The 20,816-nt window shown below is 44.7% G+C and overlaps 2 long non-coding RNA genes across 2 annotated transcripts; both read right to left on the reverse strand.

Annotated features, from left to right (window-relative positions):
* Positions 1–478: 478 nt before the first annotated feature.
* On the reverse strand, positions 479–20,163 carry LOC123641027. The gene is made up of 3 exons (XR_006736196.1): positions 20,121–20,163; positions 19,351–19,458; positions 479–617 (listed from the first exon to the last, which is right to left on the reverse strand). It is a non-coding gene; the product is annotated as an uncharacterized LOC123641027 (long non-coding RNA).
* LOC123641033 lies at positions 5,625–7,956 on the reverse strand. The gene is made up of 3 exons (XR_006736197.1): positions 7,938–7,956; positions 5,895–5,983; positions 5,625–5,669 (listed from the first exon to the last, which is right to left on the reverse strand). It is a non-coding gene; the product is annotated as an uncharacterized LOC123641033 (long non-coding RNA).
* Positions 20,164–20,816: the final 653 nt, after the last annotated feature.

The raw sequence follows: 20,816 nt of genomic DNA on the forward strand, positions 1-20,816 counted from the left end.
CTAGAGGGTCAGGGCAAGAAATGCAGCTTCATCTGTCTATACTGGCAAGTGGAACATAAATGCAAAATAAATTTGGATTTATTTTTCAAGAACTCTGTCACATAGTATTAGAATTTATTTTTTAATAATCTTAGGAATATATGTCTAATTACAATTTTCTTTCATATTTGTAATAGTTTGGATCCTTTGAGAAGCAGATGCCAAAAGAGATTAAGTATGCAATAGATTTTTTGGGGAGAAACACCTGTAAGGAAGAAGAGGGGAGCCAGAGTAGGTGGAGAGAGACCTCAGACTGCAGTGAGGCCGGCTGCCTGGGAAGGGGAGTGGGAAGAAAGGAGGGTTGGGTAGGAAGAGCCTCAGACTGAAGCCAGTTCTACGAACATTCCAGTTGGGCTGTGTATCAGTCTTCTAGGGCTGTGATAACAATGGTCCACAGACTGGGTGACTTAAAGAACAGAAATTTATTTTCTCACAATTCTGGAGGCTAGAAGTTCCAAATCAAGGTGTTGGCAGGGTGGTCGTTTTCTTCTGAAACCTCTGTCTTTGGCTTGTAGATGGCCGTCTTTTCCCTGTGTGTCTTCACATGATCTTCCTTCTGTCCATGTCTGTGTCCTCTCCTGATAAGGACACCAATCAGATTGGATTAGGCCCCACCCTAATGACTTTATTTTAACTTAGTTATCTCTTTAAAGACCCTGAATACAAGACAGGCATCTTTATTTTATTGTGCTTTGCTTTATTGCATTTCACAGATATTGTGTTTTTTACAAATTGAAAGTTTGTGGCAATCCTGGGTCCAATAGCATGTGCTCACTTCGTGTCTGTGTGTCACATTTTGGTAATTCTCACAATATTTCAAACTTTTTCATTATTATATCTGTTATGGTAATCTGTGATCAGTGGTCTTTGATGTTACTATTGTAATTGTTTTGGGGCACCTTGAAACACACCTGTAAAAGATGCTCAACTTAATCAATAAATTTTGTTTGTGTTCCGACTGCTCCATTGACTAGCCATTGCCTCCATCTCTCTCCCTTTCTTCCAACCTCCCTGAGACACAACAATATTGAAATTAGACTAAATAATAACTCTACAATGGTCTCTAAGTGTTCAAGTGAAAGGAAGAGTTGGGCATCTTTCACTTTAAGAAAGCAAAAGAAGTGATTAAGTTTAATGAGAAATGCATGTTGAAAGCTGAGATAGGCCAAAAGCTAGGCCTCTTGTGCCAAACAGTGAGCCAAGTTATGAATGTAAAGGGAAAGTTCTTGAAAGAAACAAAAAGTGCTACTCCAGTGACCATGTGAATGATAAGAAAGCAAAACAGCCTTGTTGCTGAGATGGGGAAAGTTTTAGTGGTCTGGACAGAAGATCAAACCAGCCACAACATTCTCTTAAGCCAAAGCCTAATCCAGAGCAAGGCCCTAATGCTCTTCAATTCTGTGAAGGCTGAGAGAGGTGGGGAAGCTGCAGAAGAAAAGTCTGAAGCTAGCAGAGGTTAGTTCATGAAGCCTAAGGAAAGAAACCATCTCCTAACATAAAAGTGCAAGGGGAAGCAGCAAGTGCTGCTGCAGAGGCTTCAGCAAGTTATTCAGAAGACCCAGCTAAGATCATCGATGAAGATGGCTACACTATACAACAGATTTTCAGTGGAAATGCAACAGCCTTCTATTGCAAGAAGATGCCATCTAGGACTTACATAACTAGAGAAGAGAAGTCAATGCCTGGCTTACAAACTTCAAAGGACAGGCTGACTGTCTTGTTAGGGTCTAATGCAACCAGTGACTTTAAGTTGAAGCCAATGCTCATTTATCCTTCCAAAAATTCTAGGGACCTTAAGAATCATGCTAAATCTACTCTGCCCGTGCTCTATAAATAGAACAACAAAGCCTAGATGACAGCACATCTATTTACAGCATGGTTTACTGAATATATTAAGTCCACTGTTGAGACCCACTACTCAGAAAGAAAGATTCTTTTCAAAATATTACTGCTTATTGACAATGCCTGTGGTTACCAAGAGGTCTGATAGAGAAGTATGAGGAGATTATTGTTGTTTTCGGGCCTGCTAACACAACATCCACTCTGCAGCCTATGGCTCAAGGAGTCATTTGGACTTTCAAGTCTTATTATTTAAGAAATACATTTCATAAGGCTATAGCTCCCATAGATAGTGATTCCTCTGATGGATCTGGGCAAAGTAAATAGAAAACCTTCTGGAAAGTATTCACCATTCTAGATGGGGAACGGAAATGATGTCTTCAAAAGCCTCATACTTCATGCTTTAAAAAGGACTATTAAAAAAAAAAGCCTCATGCATAGAATGTCAGCCATTTGGCATATCACACCCTGGTTAAATCATTAACTAGGATCAGCTGGATTCAAGAGGGTGTTATTGTGACTATTGTCAATCAGTAATAAATACAGAGTTTCGCGAGAATAGGTTCAGGGATGCAGACTCATCCCGCTTTCCCCTCAGTTCTCCCCTGCCAAGAACGTAATCTACACTTCTTCAGGGTAAACCCAAGAGACACTGTGGCTCAGTACAGATCACTGTGCTATTCCCTGCAACAGCCAAACCTAAATACTGAAGAGTTCAGTCCTCTAGTTCAGCAGTCCTCAACCCTTTTGGCACCAGGGACCAGTTTCATGGAAGACAATTTTTCCATGGATGAGATAGGGAGCGGGGAGCTCAGGCGGTGAAGGGGAGGCTGTAAATACAGATGGAGCTTCGCTGGCCCCACTGCTCACCTCCTGCTGTGTAGCCAGGTTCCTAACAGGCCACAGACCATACTGGTCTGAGGCCCCAGGGTTTGGGGACTGCAGCTCTAGTTCATACCTCCTGACCTCCAGTTTCCCCTGGTAGCTATCCCTCTTGCCTGTGTGCACACAAACCTCGTGCACCATGGCAAGCACAATCCCCTTCCAGTTGTAGCAAAAGAAAGAAGGTTATCGCCTCCGTCCTCCCCACAAATGTGGAATGTGTAGGAAAGACCGGACTTCCAGTCCCAACTTGCCTTTTACCAGGCAGATTCACTTTGAACAAATCATTTAATTTCTCAATGTCTCAATTTCCTCATCTTTAATTTGGAAATAAGAACAGTGCCTTGCAAAGTTGTTGTGGCGATTAAGAGATCACAATGTGAGAATATCTCCTAGCACAATGAATTCATAGTTATTAATAGTAATCTGTAGATACTGTGCCCCCTACCCCAACCCAATCACCAGAAAATTATTCCCCCTAGAGTCAGAACAAAAATTCTTTTGTCAAAACCATTGAAGAAATCAGAAAACTCCAGTTTCCATTGCCCTTGAAATTCTACCCCTATTTATGTACCAGAGCCTTCCACAGCAGCCAAAACCTACTCTCTGGAAATCTTTCCCACCTCAATGTGAATTTCTACTTCTCTGCATATTTTTCCCCAGACATGGCATGAAAACTATCCAACTGCATCATGGAAAGAAAGGCTTCGCCTCTCGATAAAGTAAATCACATCAACAGTGAGAATTCTCCTGGTGCACCCAAATCACACCAAATGGGTGTCCGTCTTTCACAAGGGCCGTCCTGGCTGGAATGGCAGTAAAAATAGGAAGGATCATCTTCCTAGGCACTGCAAACATTTTTAGTAGGAAACACCTCTCTTCTTCCAAATTAAATTTTGCCTTGGATGCTAGTAGTTATAAAACAGATGCATATCATATTTTATTAATATAAATTTATTTTAGTTTAAATTTATAAACTTTGATTACAACCTGGAAAGTATAAACAAGAGGCTGTTTTGAAAATGGGACTTTACCATAAAAAAAAGTATATGAGGTGATGGCTGTGTTGATTAGCTTGACTTAACCATTTCATGTGGTAAACATATTTCAAAATATCACGTTGTACCCCATAAATATATACAATTTTTTAATTAAAAATAGAATAAAGCAATCGGGACATTAGATGACAGTTAAATTTTTTATCATCTTTAATAACTTGTGTTGTGGGTATTTCTGTTTTGGTTGTTCAGTGTCAGGAAAACCCTACCACATAGATAAGTAGTCTTAATTGTTCCAGTCTTTTAACAGCTCTTCTATCAACCTCAGGAGACATTTTGACAAAACTGTCATTATTCTGGAATTCCTGCCTGGAAAATGAAAACCAAAAAAAACCTCAAAAACTGTCACTAAAGCTTGAAAGATTATATTTTATATATGTATGTATGAGTGCAAAGATTATATTACATATTTGTGTATATACATGTATGTGTATGTGTGTGTGTGTTTGTGTAAGTAAAAATCTGGCATTAAAGTACCCAGACATCACAGTAATTACTTAAATTATCTATAACATGATATTCCCACACTGCAACATGTTTGGCATTTACTAGTTATTGCACAAGTGAGAATCAGTCTGCAATGAGAGTGTGTGCCAAGCAGATGCATCTGAGCTTGGTGTGGCTTCTAATCCGGTGTGGCACACAGGAGCTGTGCTAGTGCAAATGAACAGCCATGATTTTAAGACAAGACCAGTGGCACCCTTCCAGGCCAATGCACACCTACAAAATATCAAAATATATGCACGAGGGAGCTGTCCAGATAAGATTTTTTCCAAAGCACAGAATAAATTCACATGGAAATACAAATGAATGTGCTCATATATCCTAACAGTTAAAATCAAATACAATCTATTGCACTATTCTTGCTGTCTTTTATTATAGTTTAAAGATACTTTCATTTTTTTAATGAAATTTGACTCAAGCGTTTGCAGATCCCCTGAAGCATTTTTGCAGAACAGTTTGAAAGTCCCTGACCCCCGCTCAATTCCAGCCCAATACAGACGGAGAAACCCAACCTAGGGAAGCTTGCAGTCTCGCCCCGGCTCACACAGCCCATTAGTGGCAGAACCGCAATGAGAACCTTAAATCGCAGCCTCCCAGGTCAGTGCTCCAACCACTACCCCAAAGTGCTGAAAGACTCCTGGACCCCACAGTAGGGCAGTAGCAGATATCAGCACATAGACTAGCATGAAATCCTTTTCCCACATGGGAGAGAAAAGTCCCAAAATGGCCAGTGACCTTTATGACTCAGCCTGGGCTGGAGAGTTGGAAAAATAATGTTTTGTTTGCTTTTTGAGAAAGAAACCAAGATACATCACACTGAAGTGGAAAGGTACTGGGTTTGCACTGGTGAAGCCCCTCAGCTTGGAAAAAGGAGGATGCCCGCTATGGCCTGGCTTGGAAGAGGGGATGGATTTGGGGGTCCAGGTTAAAATCTATACCAACAGAGGAACAGCGAGCCCAGGAGGCCTGCAGCAGCAATCTCTCCATCTGCCAGCCAGTTGCAACAGCTATTCTAAGCATTGGCCTGAGGCCAGCCTTTATTGATTTCGGCAATAAAATTACATGTTCCAAAGCTCATCTGTTTTTGGACCACAAGTGACAAAAAGAGCTATTACAGAATGTCAGATTTGTCCCTTTGTTTGGGATTATGTCCCCTGTATTAATACTTGTTTGGCCTCTACAAATGATTCATTTAGGGCAGCAGAATTTCTGAGTCACTGGCAGAATAATTTACTCACATTTCTCTCAACATTGTTATGTGTTCTTCGCCGCTAGAGCCAAATACGATTCATGTTTTCCTTTGTACGTGTTAATATTAATGTCACCGATGGGCTGTGCTTTCTCTTTCTGAGCGAAGACATAGTAAACATGAGAATAGAACAAAAGGCGTTTCCAATGATGGTGAAGTCCTGTTTTGAAAGCGTAAGCCTACATTTTCCAATCATGGAACAAAGGAACAATTATCCAACTTTGAATTAGCAAATAAATTCCACCCCATTGCAACCACTTAAAATGCCTTCCTAGTGCAACCTAAGAGAATCCAATTACCCTCGCCAAGCCACAGGCACCTACCTTCTGTCTAGGGCTCCAGAAGCAACCCTGCACCTTCCTCTTTGCTCAGACTCACTCCTTCTTCCCGGCAAATTCTGTCATTTTTATCCCTGTGTGATGTCAGGGTCTTTATCAGGGAACAAAGAACAGAAACCCTGCAAGCTAGCTCAACAAAAATGGGGACCATGTTGAAAGGAAACGGGTAACTCAGTGAAGGCAGGGACAGAAAGTAGAGCTGAGCTCATGAGGACATGGAGCACCTGGGGGAGAGCAGGGGAGCTCTTTCCCTAAAGAGGAGCGTTTTTAACCATTTAAGCAGAGCTGTCAGTAGGAGGACCATTTACCCTGTGTTGGGAAGCTGGAGGAAGATGTGTGATACCAGTTGGCGTGTCTAACAATAGCTGACTCGCCAGTGGTCAAACCTGTGACTTGTAGAGAAGGTGGTCAAACAGTGGCCCACACAGTGTGTGTGTCTGTGTGTGTATGTGTGTCTGTACCCCTTAACTAGTACTAATAATTCAGGTCCTGTCCTCAGACACTGCAGGTCAGGCTCAAGGATATGTTGGGGCTCCCAAGGTTAGACTGTGGCTATCCTCTTGGTTCCAGGAATCCCTAAACTGCTTGGAATCCAGTCAGCTTCTCCCTTTGCTTTTCTAAATTATTTGTTAATAGCTTGCCAAGTCCTAATCACTGGGGGGGGGGAGGACAATTTTATGTGTTCACGTGCAAGTCATCTCTGCTCTATATTACCCCCGAATGCAAGACCTCAGCGGTGTGAGACGAGAAGGCAGCACGCCATCACTAACGCAGCGTGCATCAGTGCTGTGCTGGTGTGTTCCCCCCTGCAGGGAGGAGGGGTGGCCCCTAAGTGCACATTTTGATTTCAGGTTTTGTTTCTTCATCATTTTAAAGGATTGTTTCTTTTGAAAAGGTGTGTATATTTTTCCAAGGCATTCCTAAAAGTATAAACCCTAGACGATTGTGAATGGGGAAGGGCGAAGCAGATCCGTGGCTGTCTACAAGGAAAGGGGTACGGGGAGAGTCTGAGACGGAAGGGGACATGAGAAGGGCAAGGAAATTGGCCCGCATCGTTACCACCTCGAGGAAGACAGCAGTTTGGCATGCGAATAGGAAAGACAGACAAATCCCACTTGGACTAACTCCCCTGGAGTCCCAGGTGGTTTCTTTGAAGAGCAGGGAGTTAGGTACAACTACCATGTTGCTGGTGACCGTGTTCCATCCTTGGATAAGAGGATATGTGACTGAAATCATAGCCCTGGAAGGACAACTCTAGTGGCTGTGACCTGCCAGCCATGTAGCTGCTGACTCTGGCCCCTGTCTCTCTGTCAGGCCTTCCTACAGGAGTGTTTGCCCCTGACGCTGCTTAGAAATGGGGCACTGCGTCGGCTTCTGCCAGCCCATCACAGCTGAGAAAGCAATGAAAAAGAAGAGAGGAGAACGTGAAGCAAGGGAAGCGGGAAGAGCCCGTGCTGGCTTCTCTGAGCATCCACTCTGTGCCAGGCGCACGCTTCCCAGGGGCCAGCTGAGAACCCACTTCCACCCCCACAATAACAGAGCTGGTATCGTCTGCTCTACACCAGGGAGCACGCAGAGGCTCTGGGAGTTAAATGACCTGCCCAAGGACATGTGGTTGACGGGTGGCAGAGCAGGAGTGAATCCTGAGTCACTCTGACTTCAAGGTCTGTGTGCACTGTCTCACGTCCTGGGATGACCTCGTTTCCGTTGTCCGTCAAGGAGTAGTTATCACTCGACTCTCTCTCCTCCGATCACTGTCACCCACACACATTCACACAGATCGTCATCCCTCGCTCAGCAGCACTGTCTCCTCATAGACGTCTGACACCCGCTGGTTCTTTAGTCCAGGGCTCCACCCACTCTGCCTCCGCCCAGTCAGCCCATAAAGGTGGCCCAGGCTGTTCCTGTGACCTTCCCTGCTCCCCCTACTTTTGATCTGGTCCCGCCTCCATCAGACTCCCAACCCTCAGCTCTATGGCTGCCAGCATGACCTCTCAACCCCAGCCTCTCCAGACTTGGTGTGTATACCGATCTCCTTGGAGTTCAGATCCAGGTTCGTCTCCAGACCTCAGCGTGGCCCGTGCCTCTGGTCCTCAAGTGCCTGCTGCCATAGGACCTGATCCTGTCATGGGTGCCTGGCCAGCTCCCTGCCCTGTGAGGAGCGACACTGCTCAGTTAGGGGCTACTGGCATCTCAAGCAAGTCCTCACTGCCCTGACCCCAATGGCTTTCTCTCAGGTGCAGGGAGCAGTAGGTCCAGAAACAGAGAGAGAAGCAGAAACAAAGGCCAGGGGAATCCAGGAGGCCCAATGTTCCTACAGATGGCCTAAGAAGACAGCTGCTGGGACAAGAGATACACAGTGAGCGAAGCCATCAGCCTTCCAGAAACCCACGGGGACTGAGGCGCAAGCCCCCCGCAGGCTGGAGGACAGTCCCAGCGGCGAGGAGAGGGCCTGGAAGCCACATGGTCTGCTCTCCCAGCCTTGCTCTGTTGCCTTAGCACACCCCACTTGTTCTCAGTGGAGGAGAGGACCACATGTCTACATCACCTGGCACTGGGGGGCCTGTAGAGGCCTCCAAGCATGACACCTACCTAGTCCATGAAATCACTTTGCCATGTCCTCTGTAAAGGTTTAAATTCAGTTTTCTGGTAGTCAGAACACACACTGTTGGCTCTCACAGAGCTACTTGTCAATTAAACTACTAGGTTGCTTGTCCACAGACTGCTGTTGGGGCTTGAGACTCTCCGTCTCTACTAGGACATTTCATGTTTAAAGCCCAGATGCAAGACTTTATATTTATATCCATGACACTCCACCTTGCTGAAATCAGGCCACTCTTCTTGCTGAAATTATTTTGCTCCTAATTCTACCATCAAACTATGATACATCTTTATATGAGTCCCAAATTTAATGAGACCTACAGTCTGCATTCAAGTCATTGATATAAACATTGAACGTGACCATTCAGGATCAAAACTCTACAGCATGCATCTACAAATCTTTTTCCAATCCATCATCCATTCATCAATCAATAATGTTTTAAGTTCCATGTTTCAGTTTCAAAAAGTTACAGATTAATCTCTCTTGTAATTCAATCAGCATTTCCCCAGCTTCTCCTATCATCATTAAAGAGTTTGTTTAATACCTTCTTGCAATCCGCATACACTATGCCTATTGTACACTCCTGATGTGACCTGCCAACAGTCCTATTTAAAAGGGAAATACAGTTCTTTGAGCACAATTTACAGTGAACCACTGTTAGCTCCTAGTGAATTTCTACTTACTAGAATGAGAGTTTACAAAATATTCATTTAACAATTGGTTGTAGAGTTTCTAGACTTCACTTTCCTTCCTTTTTTGACAATTGGGGCAGTGTTTTCCTCTCTCCGATCTTTTAGTACTTTCCTGTTTTCCGTAATTCCTCAGACAGCTGACAGGCATGCTAATCTCATTTACATGCAATTTGCCTGAACCAGGATATGAACCTATTCAAACAGGTGCTTTTTTCCCCCATTCCTTTATCCTATCTTGAGCTTCAATTTCCTGTCCCTATGTTTTTCATTCTGCAGATCATTAACCTTGATAGGATGGCAAAATTAAAAAACAATTCTGCTTTCTCTTTGTCAATGTAAACATTACACCACCTAACCCAAACGATAGGCTCGTGCCCTTGCAGTTCTTCCTGCTCTGAACCAAATAAAAAAAAAACTCTTATTTTGTTCTTAAAATTGTCTTTAAGCCTAAATTCATCCTGGACTTTAGTCATCATGACTCTATCTTTACAAATTTATTCATTTCTCCATCCATTGGACAAACTTTTATTAGAGAATCTATAATGATTCTGCACTAGAGATACAGAGCTGGATAAATTATAGCCCTATTCTCAGAGAGAAAACACCACGTGGGCAGGGAGAGAGATTCTTATGTTTAACTCTCTCATCTTTCAATCAGCATTTCTCCATCATGTCCCCAATTAAGATAATTAAGGCAATTGCATCCTAGTCATGCATTCTCCTTTTGCCAAATTCTGGTGTTTGCATATTTGCTTCCACACACCACCTTTTCAGCAATCAGAGAATCATTGAACATTGAACTTCTTTAAGTACAACAAACTGCATATACAGCGGTGGTCCCACAACATTATAATACCATATATTTACTGTACCTTTTTTGTGTTTAGATATGTTTAGATACACAAATACCATTGTGTTACAGTTGTCTACAGTATTCCACACAGTAAAATGCTGTACAGGTTTGTAGCCTAAGAGCAGTAGGCTATACCATACAGCCTAGGTGTGTGAGTATACTCTATGATGTTCACACAACAAAATCACCTAAGGACACATTTCTTAGAACAAATCCACATCATTAAGCAACACATGACTGTAATTAGGAAAAAAAAATAGCTGGGAAAAAAAGAATGGTAGCCCATACGTCTGGGTGAGAGGAAAGGTATTTACCATGCATCGTGGGGGTAGAGAAAGAATGACAAGGAACAGTAAACCGTGGCACTATAGCTGCATTCCCCCATTGGTGAGAAGGAAGAGAGTTAAAGTGTGCATTTTAGTGGGTTTCTGGGACAAGGTACAAGTGGGAGACAAGTGTCACCAGCTTCAAGTCATCAAATCAGACAAGGGAAACAAAATACTTGTTGGCATGCATCTAATCAGCAATAGAGTAAATGCATGTACAAGCCTATCATTGAAATTGCAGTGTAGGCAAATTCTGAAACATTTCTAAGGAAATTATACTTACATAATATGTGCAAAAATAAAATGTAAAGGTAAAAATAAGGGTATTTGGTAGGTCTGTGACCTCGGAGTCTCCGATTCTATGTTTCTCTAAGACCTGAAGTTATTTAACTGCAGAATTCTCCCATCCCAAGGGTTTCAGGAACCTAGTACTTGGGCTTAAGGAGGAGACACTGGTGTGCTGAAGTAGACAGGGCCAGGGGAGCGAGGAAGCTTCTCCAAGCAGCAGCGTTTGAAACAGACCTTGGAGGATGAGTGGGACATGAGTGGGTAGAGGACAGGGCCACCTGGGCAGGGGGCTCGGCTTGTACAAAGGTATGTATGGTGGCACACATGGCACATAAAGGACAGGCCAAGAGCTGACCAAGGGAAGGCAAGGCAGTGGGGCAGGGCCCATCTCTGCAGGGTCTCGTCACAGCGGGGAGCCTGGGATTTCTCCTGAGAGGAAAGGGAAGCTAACACAATTCGTGAGCAGGGTGGTATGTCATGAGCTGGCTTGTGACTTCAAAAGGCAAGGCAGGGGAGGGGTCACAACATGGGCTCTCTGGAGAGTGGCTCTGGGGGCCTCCATACTCTGCTTTGCTCTTATGTGCATTATCCTTAAGACGACTTTGACAGTCTGTTCAGCCAGGTCATAAAACAGAGGTTTATTCAGTTCTGCCCCTAAGAAGTCATGAAACACTTTCTGGCTATTGTTTCTCTATCTGTTGTTGAATCAGGACATAACACCTCCCCTGGCTACCTCCTAGCTAAGAAGAGCTACCATAGTTTTGACATCTTACTGTGTGCCAGGTCATGTGCATATACGGGATCTCATTTAATCCTCATAACGACCTTACCAGGAATGAACTATTAATATCCCGACCACACAGATGAAGAAACAGAAGTTCAGGGAGAGGGGATGTAACTCCCCTTTGGTCTTATGGGTACAAGCGACGCAGCCGGGAGATTGCTTTGCTGCATTTCACAGTAACTCCGGAGGTGAACATTTTGAGGCTCCCCTTTGATCCTATTAATAGGTCTTACCCTGGTGGTAGGAAACAGTGGGAAAACCCTTCCATCCTGCCCGGCAAAAGTTTCACTTTCTGCACAATGCGTTTCCCTCTCCTGTCCAGATGGTGCTGCCACGCTGTGTTTAGAATCCCAGGTTACTGATTTTAACTGCTCGGCCTCTCAGGCCTCTGCAGAAGACAACAGTGTGGGGAACACATTCAGCAACGTGAGGCCCTCGCCTTTGGCAGTGCTGTAACCCCACGTGCTCTCCTTTCACGTACGCGTTCCACCAAGTGACTCAGAAACATGCTGTCCCTATTGTGCACGGGCGTTGGTCCTGACTTCCTGTTAGTGCACAGCTCTTATTTTTAACTGCACTGGGATTAAATGACTGAGCCTACACTAAAAGTGGAACCAGAAGTCCCCAGAAACCGTGAGGCAGAAGAGGTCAAATGGTTCTGATTTTACGGTGTTTCCCTTTGATGAGAAATAAGGTTAATGTAATAATATAATTAAGGTGGCTGTAGCATGATGGGGAGAATATAAGAGCTGAAGTCCAAAGACCAACTCCCCTCTCATTTTCTGCTGAATTTAGAATTGCTTCTGTCTAATTCAGATATAATTCAAATTCTACAGTTTGAGTTATATGAATATTTGAAAAGGCTTTTAGTATATTCACAAAGTTGTACAATTATGCCTCCAATTCGAGGACATTTAAATTACCCCCAGAAAGTAACGCCATACCCTCCAGCAGTCCCTCCCCAAGCCCCTTTACTGTGTGCCCACAACATCTAAACTTGTCTGCTCCTCTTTCTCCCCTCCCCTGAATCCTCCAGCTGTCACCAGCCTGGTCACCATAGATGAAGGCCTTCCAGCTGAGCACAGAGCCAGGGTCATTGTCCTTTCACTGACCATAAGGATGGCTCTGCCATCCGGCACAGTGTCCTCTCTGACAGCAGAGAAGCTCCACCATCTTGCTGTGGCTGCTGTCCAGGGAGAAAGGTACATAAGTAGTGCGAGGGACAGGAAGTCCCAAGTGTGAGCAGCCCTCACTGCTAGCATGGTGTCTGTGGCCCGGTGCGCTGGAGAAATGGGCTCTCCAGGATGGGTGGGATCAGACTGAGGCACTGCAGCGCACTGTGTTCTCGCCCGCACCCCCGGTGTCTTGCCTTCTGTTGAAGGGAGCACATTTTCCCCACTCTGGATTTTCACGCTCTGAACCCCAAGAGGTGCAGTGTACAAGGGACACTTCTCTCCGGCCCCTCATGTCCTCCTCCCCAGACGACGGAGACTTAGCACCACCTTATGTGATATAATATATAGTTTCGGCTTTATTCGTCATTGTCGGACCCTCCACTAGAACGCAGGGTCCAAGGCGGCAGAGAGCTGGTTGACCCTCTTCACTAGTGCACGTCCGGGGCCTACAGCTGCGCCTGAAGCAGAGCAGATGCTCTGTAAATGTGTGCTGCATGAATGAAGGCGAGAGGGTCAGGGAAGTGGGAAAGTGGCATGAAGTCAGCAATCAAAATGCAACACGGAAGAGTCTGTCATTAATGTAAGAAGCTCTGTATGTCCAGGCTCGCATTTCTTTAAAATTATATCTTTATCCTATTTAAAAATTTTGTACTTCATGGACCTTACGACAACAGGGCCATTGTGTGGAGAGCCCAGGCCCACAGCCAGAGTTGGCTGCTACAACCTTCCGGGCTGCTCTTCTGTTCTTGGAACTCAACTCTGAGCCCTGCTGTCATACTCAGAAGGGCCCGCTGCTCTGGAGGCTCAGCCAGTGCGCATGCTCAAAGCGGGCCCCAGAGTTCTGGGATGACGGCCTCTACCCTCAGCACAGCACCGATGGGCCGGTCAGGTGTTTTTCCAGTCTCTGTAAGGGGCCCTGAAGCCCCACTAGAAATGCAGTCATGTGAGGAACATCCTAGTTAGGGCAACTCCTCTCAGAACTGAATGTAGTTAGAAGCTGCTTGACGTGGCGTGTACACCCCATGGGATGTGCTCTGGTCACAGCAGGTAACACCTCAGCTGCCTTTGCAGTTCCCTGTGTTGAGTGAGGTGCACATGTCTGGATCCAGAGCTGAATGTCGCAGACCACAGCGGACAGGCTCTTAGGGGTGACATGCTTGCTTCACTGCTCTTTCCCCAGGCAGGTGCTCCTCTAATTATTATAAATGTCCTGCAACTCTTTGAAGGGGATCCTGCCCAGGGGTCCCATGTACCTCAGTCCACCCCCACAACCCCACACTGTACCCCACAGTGCACCGTTCCTACAAATCCATCGTAACTTCCAATCTTGCCCCCAGCCCCATGGTGACCTCAGCAGCCACCACCAAGAACTAAGAGATACCACTGGGGAAGAATGGTATTTGTTTTAGCCAAATTTCATCAACATAAGAAGAGTCCAGTCTGTGTCTGATACTGTCCAAGAGCATCCCAAACTCAGCCATAAATTTCTCTTCAATAGTTCCTCATGGAACATCAAGGCAATCCACACCAAGTCTTTCACCCAATGGAACCTTTGTCTCTTAGCTTCTGCAGTAACCCAGGCAATCCAAACTCAAAAACAGAAAGTGAAGGTCATGTGGAAACTGGGTCGTCATCTCTTAATGGTGTTGATTTAGCAGAGAATCTAGGCCAGTGACATTTTGTCACGGCCTACATTGTGGTAGAGCCTTTCATTATACATGGAATTCCAAGCAAGGTTGATTTTCTTGGCCTGTAAATGAATGCATTTCCCTTTATCCTTGCCAAAGAGAATGGAAAAACACTTTTATAAGTTGGTCTACCAATATTAGCCTTAACTGGCGGGGTGACCTATTTGGCTCTGGGTTTCACTGGCCACCAGTCGTGTCTGGATGGTTGGTGTGCAGCCACCATGGGTTTGTTTATGACCCAGGCTTTCAGGATAGAGGCTCTTTATCTTTCTCCCTTACCTAAACAGAGAGCAATAACCAGAGTGTGTTTAACAACAGATGAATGAGGGTAAGCAAATTTGACTTTAAGGCCATGACGTCAAACAGGGTAAAGCATCGGTTTGGTCTTGCAGGTAGTGACATGAAGGTTTGGGCCATACAGGGTTCACCTGGGGTCAGACCATGAACTCCCTGACACCAGCCCGACAGACACATGAGGAGAGTCTGTCTGTTAGACCAGGCAGTATATTTGCCCCTCAGGTAAATATGCAAAATAATCTGCTCCTGCAGATGTGACTGTGGCAAACCTTACTTTGTTCCATCAGCCTCATAGCAGGCAGCGACATTTACTATGGCCTGCCCTTACAAAGCCTTGTGGCCTATTAATATCAACTTTTTTTTTTTTGAGACAGAGTCTCACTCTGTTGCCCGGGCTAGAGTGAGTGTCGTAGCATCATCCTAGCTCACAGCAACCTCAAACTCCTGGACTCAAGCAATCCTCCTGCCTCAGCCTCCTGAGTAGCTGGGACTACAGGCATGCACCACCATGCCCAGCTAATTTTTTCTATATATATTTTTAGCTGTCCATATAATTTCTTTCTATTTTTAGTAGAGATGGGGTCTCGCTCTTGCTCATGCTGGTCTTGAACTCCTGAGCTCAAACAATCCGCCTGCCTCAGCCTCCCAGAGTGCTAGGATTACAGGCGTGAGCCACCACGCCCGGCCAATACCAACTTTTAATGAAGTAAATTCAAGTCCACAAATATGTCATTATCCCAAAATACAACTTCTGGCTTGCCAGTAACGGTTACTAACATTTTCCAAACTTTTTGGGTTATGAGGTTAATTTTTCTTGAAGATTCCCAGGTCAAGTGGCCTTCACTGATTCCCATCCCTCTGGGTAGAACTGACCACATTGCTCCCACGGCCCCCATATACACCTGTAGTGAAGTGCACATTGCTGACGCATCCAGTTTTGTTCATGTCTGTCTCTCCTACTGTTTCTTAAGCTTATTGAAGGTCAAGGTCCTATTTTGATACCTGTGTCTTCTCAGTGCTTAGTACAGTACCTGGTACAAAGCTGGCATCAAATATATGTTTGCTGAGTAAGTGAGTGAATTAAGCCTCTCACAATGATGCACAATGTGTGGTTTCTATAGCCAGCTTAATTTCTTTCACTAGCCAAACTGTGGCCCATAATCAAGATTGAAAAGTTAAAATATAAATAAGAATAATTTTCATTTCCCATTTTCTTCAGCCCACAATGTTTTCTTCCAAACACCCTTTCCTTCAAAGTACATTTATTTTTAAGATCTTTTTAAGGGTTTATATTATATAAAACTGTAAATTATCTACAAAGATGGGTATAGTCAACTATGTGACAAGAAACTGGATTTGTGTCCAGGCTCTGACGCTAATCAACTGTGTCACATTAGGAACGTCACTTCCTCTCCCATTGAAAACAACTGGGGGTGGCAGATGGTTTCATCTCAGGGATCAAATCCAACCCATTGGTGATGACCAGATAAAATCCTGTGTTGAGGATTCTGAAATCCTATTGACTTCAATGAGAAAGAATGCTGGCTCTAATTAGTGATATCTGTTGAGGGTATGGTGGGAAAGTGATGGAAAACAAGCCAGATATTAGCCATCCTAGTACAAATGATCTCAGGTGTCCCCTTCAAGCTCTAAAATCCTGATTCATTTTTTAGTAATTCACAGACTACCCAGGATCTTTTACCATTTATAACAAGCACATATAGCTAGAATATATTACCAGATCCTGGCACTATGCAAAGTGCTTTGCAAGGATTGTCTCATGTCCTCCTTACAACAATGCCATGGGGCCCATGCTGTTATAATATTATTCACATTATACATGATGAGGAAACTGAGGCCCAAAGAAAGTTGAATGGCTTGCAAGATCACACAGCTATCACAGTGAAATTGAGATTCATACCCTGAGCATCTTTCTCCGAAAATCGTGTTCTTAATCACTATGTTGGGTTAGCTAGTCTACTTTTAGCTTCTTTCTTGATTAAAAAAAAAACAAAACAGAAACACTAAGGTAATGCCTACAATAGAAAAAAATAAGTACGTTCACCTGACAGGAAACTGCTTGTATTTTACTCTGATAGACAATGATTTGCAACCTTAAGTAACAAAGGGCAGTACAAATATTGACCATTCCTGAATCACTGCTATTATAGGCAAGCTGTTGGAAATACACACATCTCTGGGAAAATGCAGACACGTAATTATTGTCCAGTAGTACTAATGAGTTAATGAAGTTGGGATATTTCCAGTAAAACAAAACAGGAAATGAAGATGTTAAGAACTTCAGCTGGGGCCTCAATGCTAACAGGTCATTCTTTCAGATAGTTGGTCAGCAACTTTGCCTATCACACACCCTTCTCGGCCCCCTCTCTGTCCCACACTAATTTGCCCACTCAGTTCCTAGTCCTTTAGGCCAAATAAACTTATCCGTGCATTACACCCCTGCCAGTCCGTAACAGCAAGCTAACCTGGTAACGACTTTTCTAGGCTCAGATTGTAAGAGGCACCCTAATTCTCCGAATTCAGCATGTTGGCTTCCCAGAAATTGCTATGCACGGGCAGGTCCCCAAATTCAACTAACCAATAGGTGGAGCATGAGATTCGGCCACACGTCCTTTCACTGAAACCTGAGAAGCACCTGCCACCCGCAAAGTTACTGTAGAAAAGGGCATTCCCACTGATGCCTGGAGGGTGGGAGGATGTGCATACTACTTCACAGAGAAAGTGCTCCCTTTTGTTGCATTTCGCACATGCATTTTTTTTTTATCTTTACTCGCCATTTTCCCCCTCCTCTCTAACCAAGACCAACCATCCCATCATCTAGGCTCTGACCTCACCCTTTATAATGTGCCTGCCTTCTATTCTGGGGGTATGGGTTTAAATTAATTTCCAATTATTCATTAAATACACTAGCGGGTTCTCCTTTGAAGAAATTAAGACATTACAGATAAGTCTGAAGTCCAGTAGATAGCTGAAAATACGAATCTTGAAGGAGGTGTCTAGGACTGGCAGCTTCAATGGTCATCAAAGTTGTGGTCATCAATGACGTTGTGCAAAGAATTTTCTCCTCTATCTTAAGCCCTTTAAAAAATAGTTTCCTTCCCTTCAAATTGCCTCAAATCGCTCTCACCTTCAGAAACAAAACCAACAAGCAAAACCACCAAATCCTCCCTTTTTCCTAAACCTTCCTCTAGTTATCACCTCATTTCCTCCTCTCCTTTTTGAAGTTTTCTCTGCATACTTCCATGTATGCAGTTTCACTACAGTGTATCTGGTTTCTGTCTGCACTGGGTTAGATCGAATAACAAAGAACACACGTTTACACCAAGAGTTTACAAAAAACAAAAACCCAAGCTTACTTTATTGCTGACTTCTGCTACCCCTTGTCCCAGAGAGCTGGGAGTAGGCCCAAATGACTTGTTGCCCAATCGCACCTGCCAGCCAGCTATATTCTCAGCTAGACAGCTGAGGGCCCTGGGAAGGTAGGGAGCTGCTCCTTCCAGTTAGAGCACATGGAGCCTCCGCATCTGGAGTTCCCAGCACTCCGTGGCGCACGCAGCACAGCTGGAGAGCAGGTCATTGCTCAGTTAAGCACTTCCTTGGCCCAGAGCTTATCAGGGTGTAACTGACTATTACCAGAAGTGCCCAGCAAGCTCACTTCTCTACTTCACCCCAATCGGTCATGCTCATGTGTTCACTCTCTTACATCATCATGTAACACAACCATCAAATTTTTTACACTTTGAAGCCTAAGATCCTTCTAGTTTATTCTGGGGACCCTCCAAAAGGAGTCTCAACATGTGAAATATTAAGCTAGTAAATCCCCAGGCCGAGAAAGCAGCCCCCAACTTTCCCCTGCCTATGTCATCCCACATGTTCACAAACAAACCAGAAATAAATTCTCTTTATGAAAGGATAGCCAGTTGTCTTTATAAAATTTAGTAGATATTATCCATCTTCCCCCCCACCAAATTTAAAATATCTCCTTTATCATAGATCTCATTTTCAACTACACAGGGCCTTATTTTTGTTTTTATGTTCTTTCATCCTTAATTCTAGTCCAGTGTCAATACCACACTTGTTTTTCCTTACATTTTGATATTTGGTAGGGTAAGTGCCCTTTTATTATTACTTTTAGGCAAAAATACTTCAGAGTGGGAACCAGCCTACACATTTTACTTCCATATGAACTTTAGAATGAGCTTGTTATTTTCTATTAAATATCCTTTTTGAAATAGCATGAGCACATCAAATCAGTGAAAACGAGTTGGGCTTTAAAATATTTCAGTCTTGGGGAAGGAGTGTGGCCTTCTCATCTACTAGTTGAAGTAGTAAACCTCGTACTGTGTGCTGAAGCATACAAAGACAAACAGTGCACGGCCCCTGTCCATGAACGCTACAGTGTGGGTGGAGAGACAGGTAGGAGGCATCTTGTCCCTTTGAAAGCACATGATGCTCTTGCAAGTTCCCAATTATGATGGACCCCAAGTAAGAAAACTAAGAGATAGATGGTGCCTGCAAAAGTGCTTTGTTTGCCTGAATCACAGCTGTGTCTTGATGGAGGAAGAGAGAGGCAGCAAGAGGTCTTGCAAGACAACAGATCTGTGAGACATGGCTCACATTGCCAGTTGCATGATGATTCCGTAGGAAAAGGGTCCTTTCTGCATAGGGCCTGCCTCAACCTACGCAGAGTGTGCCCCAGGAAGACCCCACAGTACCTCACTCATCTTGTTGGAGACTTGATCCTCCCTTTGGACCAAGGCACCACTGTCTTCAAAGGCATCCCTCAGCAGTGACCAGTGACAACGTTGCTCTGAGGTAGGGCACTTTGGGAGGAAAGAGTAGAAAGAAGCCAGTGAGTGTCAAAGCCAGCATTAGAACAGGGGTTTCCTGAGCCCAGAGTTCCTACTGCTCTGTGTTGCCTTTTTGAACATAAGAAGAGTCCCTAAAGAAGGCAGACCTGCTAGGGGCTTTGTAGGTGAACCCCTTTGATTTTGATAGCTCAGAGTCAGAGTTCATTCACTCCTTATTCATTCATGCATTCAGCAGACACCTTCTGAACTCAGCCAGGCACTGAGTTAGATATGAAGGTAAGTGAGGCACACAGGCCCTGCCTTCAATCCCAAGGAGCAGATGTATAAGGCAGATTTATACAAAGCCCTGTGGGAACCTAGGAGGCAGTGTTAGCTCTACCAGGGAGCAAGGAGAAGGTTTCGTGGCACCTCTGGGTCACAAATGAGAAATTCAACAGGCTTAGGAGAGAGGAAAGGGGATGCCAAGCACAGGCAAAGATATGGAGACCTAAAAAGGCACCTGCAAGATCAAGGAATGGTGGAGAGAAGGGCACGTGGCAGAAAGGGGCAGAGGTGAGGTTGGTAGGTTAGGCTAGGCTAGCTCATAAAGCCATGGACCAGAGAGCCAGTCAGCAAGAGGGGTGTAGAGTCTGAGTGTAGGAATTCCCTCTCAAAGCTTTGGGGCCTTAGCAAACCTTTTCCTATTCCCCTGATTAATTAATGCAACAAGTTCACCCCAGACCACAGAGAGGAACAGACTAGCACCTGACATTCTCAGGGCTCCCCTGGTTTTATTTCAGCAGAAACCAAACAGGAGTGGCAGCCCTGCGACCTCCCAGGTGGGTTGATCTGTCCTGAGTGTTTGTTCTGGCTGTCGAGCTCTACAGCCTAATCAGGAGACTTTGGGGATTTTCCTCTGTGTTGAAAACACTTCAGTTTCACTTAGTGCCAGCAGCGGCCAGGTCTCAAAGTCTAGAGCCATCCATAAACAAGATCTGGCCAGATAACTGCCATGAGCCCCCGCCCCCCTTAAACTAACAAAAACACTCTTATCTCCCAGCCAAAAAAAGAAAAAAAATCCCCATCATCATCCAAATGCTCCAGCTTCCCATTTTTCCTGGCCGGCTGCCCTTTCTTCTTCGTCGCCGCCTCCTGTTTTCCTGGCAGCAGCCAACATCCCCTGCAACTTGAGCAGCCAGGCCGGGTGGGTTCCACCCAGGTGTGCGCGGTACACAATGCGTGGGCCGGGCGCTGGAGGAGGCATAGCAAGGCTTCTGGTGCTCCAAGAGCCAGAGGCATTTACAAGGCTGGCCTGGGGAGCCAGCCCATGGCCTACTCTAAATAAACACTTGGAGACCCGGATGGAGTCACCGCAAGTCATATTGTTCAAC

Source organism: Lemur catta, chromosome 1, assembly GCF_020740605.2.
Source record: "Lemur catta isolate mLemCat1 chromosome 1, mLemCat1.pri, whole genome shotgun sequence".
NCBI lineage: Eukaryota > Metazoa > Chordata > Mammalia > Primates > Lemuridae > Lemur > Lemur catta.